Source organism: Ornithodoros turicata, chromosome 1 (genome assembly GCF_037126465.1).
Source record: "Ornithodoros turicata isolate Travis chromosome 1, ASM3712646v1, whole genome shotgun sequence".
NCBI lineage: Eukaryota > Metazoa > Arthropoda > Arachnida > Ixodida > Argasidae > Ornithodoros > Ornithodoros turicata.
This window is the reverse complement of record NC_088201.1, coordinates 22,199,595-22,205,802: the sequence shown is the minus strand read 5'-3', so window position 1 is coordinate 22,205,802 and position 6,208 is coordinate 22,199,595.

The following is a 6,208-nucleotide window of genomic DNA, read 5'->3' as shown; positions in this document are numbered from 1 at the left end:
TGTTGTCATGATCTTCTTTGTGGATTGTGTGACCTTAGCTTTTTAAAAAAGAGTTTAAAAAGCCAGGAGAAAAAAAACATCTAGTGAAAAATGTTTTGAAGGAGAATATGATACTTTCGTTTAACGAAAAAATATTAAATAATGCTTCGTTTCAGGAGAAAATATACCCATACAGTTCTTCTTGAACGTAATTTATTTAACATGTTGTTCGTCGACTACAAAAAAAAATGCATAAATTCTCGAGTCTGAATTATTTCCATAAAACTAAGCAACAATCAAAAGCCGAGCCAGGTTACTTTTAAACTCGTGATGTAACAGTTCCTGCCTGAACTCTTCCAGTCCAGAGCAATGTAAGTAAACAAACAAGAAAACACCCGTCGTCCAATGAGGCTTTCGGTGGACTCCGAAGCCGCCAATTTGAAAAAGAAACAAACAAATGCGGTTGGTGGATTCGAAGGATTCGATTCGCCGTTTTGGGCACTGGGATTCGGATTGCCGAATCTCGAATCCCTGCCTAGGATTCGAGGATTCTGTTGACACATCCCTAGTTACAAGTGATAAACTTGTTGCTTGATTGCAGACACTGGCCTGAACGTGTTTGTTCTTCCTTTGCTTTTTTGAACCTTTATATCTTCGGCTGATACCAAATAAAGTTAGTTGTAAGTAGGGTTTCCGGTTTTCGGTGCTTATTTTTTTAGAGAAACGGTGAAAAAAACGGTGGTTATTCCGCTCACCACGAAGCGGTGGCTTTCGATGGAAATATTTTAACCATCAGGCCACTCGGTGAAAATCGGCTTGAAACGACACTGGCGCTAGCTACGCGAACAGTAACAAATCACTTTATTTCCAGATTTTACAAGAGTTATAACGGCTATGGCATGAATTTATTGTATTAGATGGCCAGGTGCATGTTAAGAGACTTGGCAGACATCGCATACCGCCCTTTTCGCTGCAAAAATGTTAGGTGTGAGAACGCGCGTTGTATACATTAGCCCTTGATACCGGAAGTGCATGCAAGTCCAACGCTGCGGCCAATAGCACCGGCCAATGTTCCTTGTGCGCCGCCCAGAAGCCGGCGAAAAGTCATTTGTTGGGGTCACAGTCACCAAAAGATATTCAGCCAGCTCGTCCTGGAGTTGTGGTAGGTCACTGGATGACACGACACACTTGCAAGCGTGAAGCTCAGCGCTACCGCCTATACTTCGGACTTGTTGGTGGAATCAATAACCCTAACTTTGTACCAGAAGGAGTCATCTGAAATGTCCAATGTGAGAGGCAGGTTCCTTTCCCTTGTAGAGATCCACTTTGTGCGCACAGTATCGTGAAATCTACTGAATGCTGTCACGCACTGCCCCCGATGTAACTCCGTCAGGGTTGTTGTTCTTGTTCCAAAATCCGAACACGGTGTTGTTTCACACTACGTCTGCAGCTTCGCTTCCATCGCAGTCCAAGCACGTAGAAAACATCAGTTACTATTGTACGCTCTGACTCAATCAGTTGCATGACTTCAGCAAGAATGCTTGAGGTTTCTGACAGAAAGGTTATTAGCATACGGTACTGCAGAGTCTCCCAACATAAGGTTCCGCATTTTCTCCGCTTTCTTGCCTTTGAGGGAAGTGGAGTTCATCAATTGCTTGAGTGATTCCCTTCTTTGGTGCAAAATCAAGCAGCCTGAGAAGGTCCTTTACGGTGGCTATCGGTGCAAAATCCTTTTCCACCGAACATGAAAAAACTTTACCGGCGTACGTTTATCGGTGCTTTTCGGTAACTACCGGAATCCCTAGTTGTAAGTAAGCGCTCGTCCCGTCTACATCTTCTGAGTGGTCGTCTGTTCTTAGCGCTGTCTTCTGTAGTGCAATGCACCAACTAGCCCAACGACGTATTCTGCTCAGCTAATGACTCTGTGAATTCTCATGAACTATCCAACGAGTACACCCAGAATTACTTGGTTCGTCAGGCTTCTTTGGTTCGGTGACGAAAAAAAGAAGAAGAAAACTGCGATCTAAACAAATGTTATATTTGTAAATGTACATGTCTGCAAACACAACTGATAGATATAAAGCATCAAATTTACACAGCACTCTATCTGCTGACGTCAAGAGTATACTTCCACGATATATATCTGTAAAAAAATTTTAAAAAATCCAAGGCATACGAATTGCCCCGTGGCGCATCGAAGAAGGATGCGCGTACGAAGAGCTGCAGGTGACTTATTTGACGACCCAGATGCAGGATAGCAGACTCGACGTCCCGGGTGCGAGTGGTATTGTCAATGACGACGGTATCGGCTACCAAAAATACAGAGTTTTCGGTACGGTTCGGGTTCAGGTATATTGGTCCGGTTCGGGATCGGCTCCGCAACAGCGCAAAATATCTGTTCGAACCGGTGCAAGAAAGTGAATTTTGAGCAGATTGCCATGGGTTGAAGACAAGCACATCCTTACGGTTCTCGAGCAACACAAATGTACTATTGTTTTGTTGTTGCCAACACAGCAGCGGTTCACAGCAACACTACGTGTTACAGATCTACATTTCAGGTGCAACGTTACGGCACACTGTACTTACTGTCTATGTTGACTCATCGTATACACACCGTTACATCCTGCTCAGGGACTGGCCGTTATTTTCACAGCCCAAAATGAAAACTTGGGGTTGCTGGACGACAAAAATCGTGTACAAGGAAGCTACAACTGCCAAAAGGACGACCTCAAAATTAACACACCTGAATGAACGCAATAAATGCGAGGAGCAAATACCTCAAGTACTTGGGTTGCAGTTTTTTGTTCAGTTTCGGTTTCGAATTTTTTGGCAACGCGGCTCAATCCGCTGTATAAATCGTAGTTCCGACCTCTCAAAGCGCACATTACGTCTGAACGGTTTGGAGCGAGGGGAGCAGCACACTTTAAAGGGCACCCGCACTCACTTTCCGTGACTTTGTTATTTCGGGTGCTGTGAACCACGTAAAATTTGATGCCTATTTGTTTTACACCTATGTTAGTGTAAGAGGGGCGTATTTTGCAATATACACCCAGATCACACTCATATTACACCCCTTCGAGGTTGATCCTCTCGTACATGGGTGTGATTGCTGTATTGGGAGAACACAATGCATACATATTGATGTTATGCATTTACTTTGGCTATGCATGATATATACTCACTATGGAAACAAAGATGCACACGTTACGCGATTGTTTAAGGGGGTTGATCCACACCGAAAATTGTTAGGGTATCGTCCAGTGTAGACCAACAAGCTGCACACCCGCTAAGTAGATGTTACACCCGTTCAGAGGTAATGTGGGTGTCCCATAACCCACACCCTTTCAAGCGTAAACTTTTGAACGTGTTGTGAAATACACCCCGAGAGATTTGTAGGTGTAATTCATTACACCTACAAACTTTTACACTCAAAGGGGTGTGAGTTGGTACATCCACCTTACACTCAACAGGGTGTAAATAAGCTTAGTGTGTACCATTTACCACTTTGGTACTGATGGCCCACATGTTAGTATCGTGCATTTTAAAGGGGCGACGTGCCGTGGTTTAGGTTTTACATTTCATTCACTAATACAAGCAACTGAAAGACCAATCCCTCGTATTGCTGGTTCCAAACCCACGAAGATAACAAACAATGCTCTAAAATTCACTGGGATTGTAGCATGGGTACCTACAAACTTCTGAAAAAGCAGCACCGGGCCCCTTAATATGAATCAATGCCCTCATATCGCTAGTGCCAATGTCATAATAAAAAAAAAAATCACAGGGATTGCAGCAGTGGGGGCCGCAAAATTCGCAAAACGTAGCACCAGACCCCTTTAACGTGGACTAGTGCCCTCGTATCACTGGTGCTAAATTCATGATAACAGAGAAACGTTTTAAAGCTCACAGGGATTGCAGCAGTGGAGGCTGCAAAATTCGTAAAAAGTAGCACCAGACCCCTTTAATATGGACTAGTGCCCTCGTATCGCTGGTGCCAAAGTCCTGATGATAAAAAATAATATTTTGAACTTCACAGAGGTTGCAGCAGTGGAGCCCGCATAATTAGTAGAAAGTAGCAACAGACCCCTTTAATATGGACTAGTGTCCTCATATCGCTTGTGCCAAAGTCGTGATGATAAAAAAAGGATTGGAGCAGTGGAGGCCGCAAAATTCGTAAAAAGTAGCACCAGACCCCTTTAATATGGACTAGTGCCCTCGTATCACTGGTGCCAAATTCATGATGACAACAGACAAACGTTTTAAACTTCACAGGGATTGCAGCAGTGGAGGCTGCAAAATTCGTAAAAAGTAACACCAGACCCATTTAATATGGACAAGTCCACTCGTATCGCTGGTGCCAAAGTCATGATGATAAAAAAAAAAGGATTGCAGCAGTGGAGGCCGCAAAATTCACAAAAAGTAGCACCAGACTCCTTTAATAGGGGCTAGTGCCCTCGTATCAGCACCATATGGTAGAGCAAGAGCCCGTCAGAGAACCCCAGCCGCAGCGGCGATAGGAGGCGGCGCTCCCGGACTTAAATATTCTTGGTATTAATAAATGACAAGGGATGAAATGAATAAATGAATAAAGACTTGATTTCCTTCACTAAAATACTGCAAAGGAATCGGAGATTGTGACGTTTTCGTGTAAAACACTACGGCTCGGACATGACTGAGCCCGCCCCAGTTTTTAATGTCTTCCCATCAGGTCCCTAGTAAACCATACTGTTGTTTGAACGTTGCAGCAACGTTGCCAATGTTGCGGAATGTGGGCCAACGTTACCCAATGTTCAGCAATGTCACTACAACGTGAGAGAGCAATGTTTTTGCAACGTCATTCTGAAACGTTGCCTCAACATTGCTGAATCATGCTGGCGCGACATACTATTTTGGGAGTTAATATATGAAAGTGTTACCATGAAAACTACTTGACAGTCACTTTTTTTTTTTTTTCACAACGGTCTGCGAATGTGCATGTATATGGGTTCCATAGGTTGGTTCGTCGTCTTCTTTTTGGCAGTTAGATACATAGTACCCTAGTAGCACATATTGTGGCCTCGACGTTGCAGCAATGTTGCGAATATTGTCCAATGTGGGGCAACGTTTCTCAACATTTCGCAACGTTCCTGCAACATTATCAAAAGTGGACCAACGTTACTTGACATTCAGCAATGTTCAAGCAACATGGAAGGTCGACATTTGAGCAACGTTGCGGCCGAACGTTCCTGCAGCATTGTCAGAAGTGGACCAACGTTACTTGACATTCACCAATGTTCATGCAACATTGCAGAGCAACGTTGGAGGAATATTGCGGCTCTACGTTTCCTGAACGTTGTTTATTGACTTTCCAGCAACATAACACTGCGTAACACTCTTACCCACAGAGGAAACCTACCGGTTTTACAGCTCCAAACAGTAGGTAATTACATTAGAGACGAAAGCTTGACTTAAAAACACAGTACATGACAGGGAGGGATGTCAAAAATGTTGTTGAGTGCACTTGACTCTTGCAGATGCAAGGGCTAACTACAAGAACGCATCCTGGTCACCGTTGCAAACGTTGTACGCACTGCTACACTTAATGAGCATGCCCCCAGCACTTCGCATTTTACTATATGCCTCATCCTGTTCGCAAATAGAGCCTACTGCTTGATGACAGTATCTCTATATCCAAACGGGATACCTACAGGGATACCCAAGCGGTCTCCCCTAGCCCCACTCCAGTATAAGTGAAGCGGAGATTTGCAGAGCTCAAGTCGGCTAACAGTGGCGTGCAAGTGCTTGCAGTCAGTATGCATCTCTGATCCGACGCAAAAAAGAAAAAAGAAAAGTAAGAAATAATAGCGCACAAATACCTCCGCCAACCTCTTGCCAATATTACCGAAATGTTGTCATAACGTTGCCCTTATGTGGAATGTTGCAGTTGTCATGTTGCCGCAATGTTGTATAACATTTTCTAGCAACGTTGCTAGAACGTGGCCTGAAGAGGACATTAGCGACGTCTATGCAACGTTTGAAGAAAACATTGGGGTAACGTTTCGGCAACATAGTGTGCTACCAGGGTACGGGCTCTGGAAAGCGTTTTTGGTGTTTCCGCTGGACATTTCAAAAGATGAATGTCTTCGTAGATTGTCAAGGCATCGAGTACAATAGTGGTGAGTGCATTTTGGTTGCCTTCTTTGAATCTTTTGTATGCACTCTGGATGTGCCACCGACTAGCGTTGCAGGC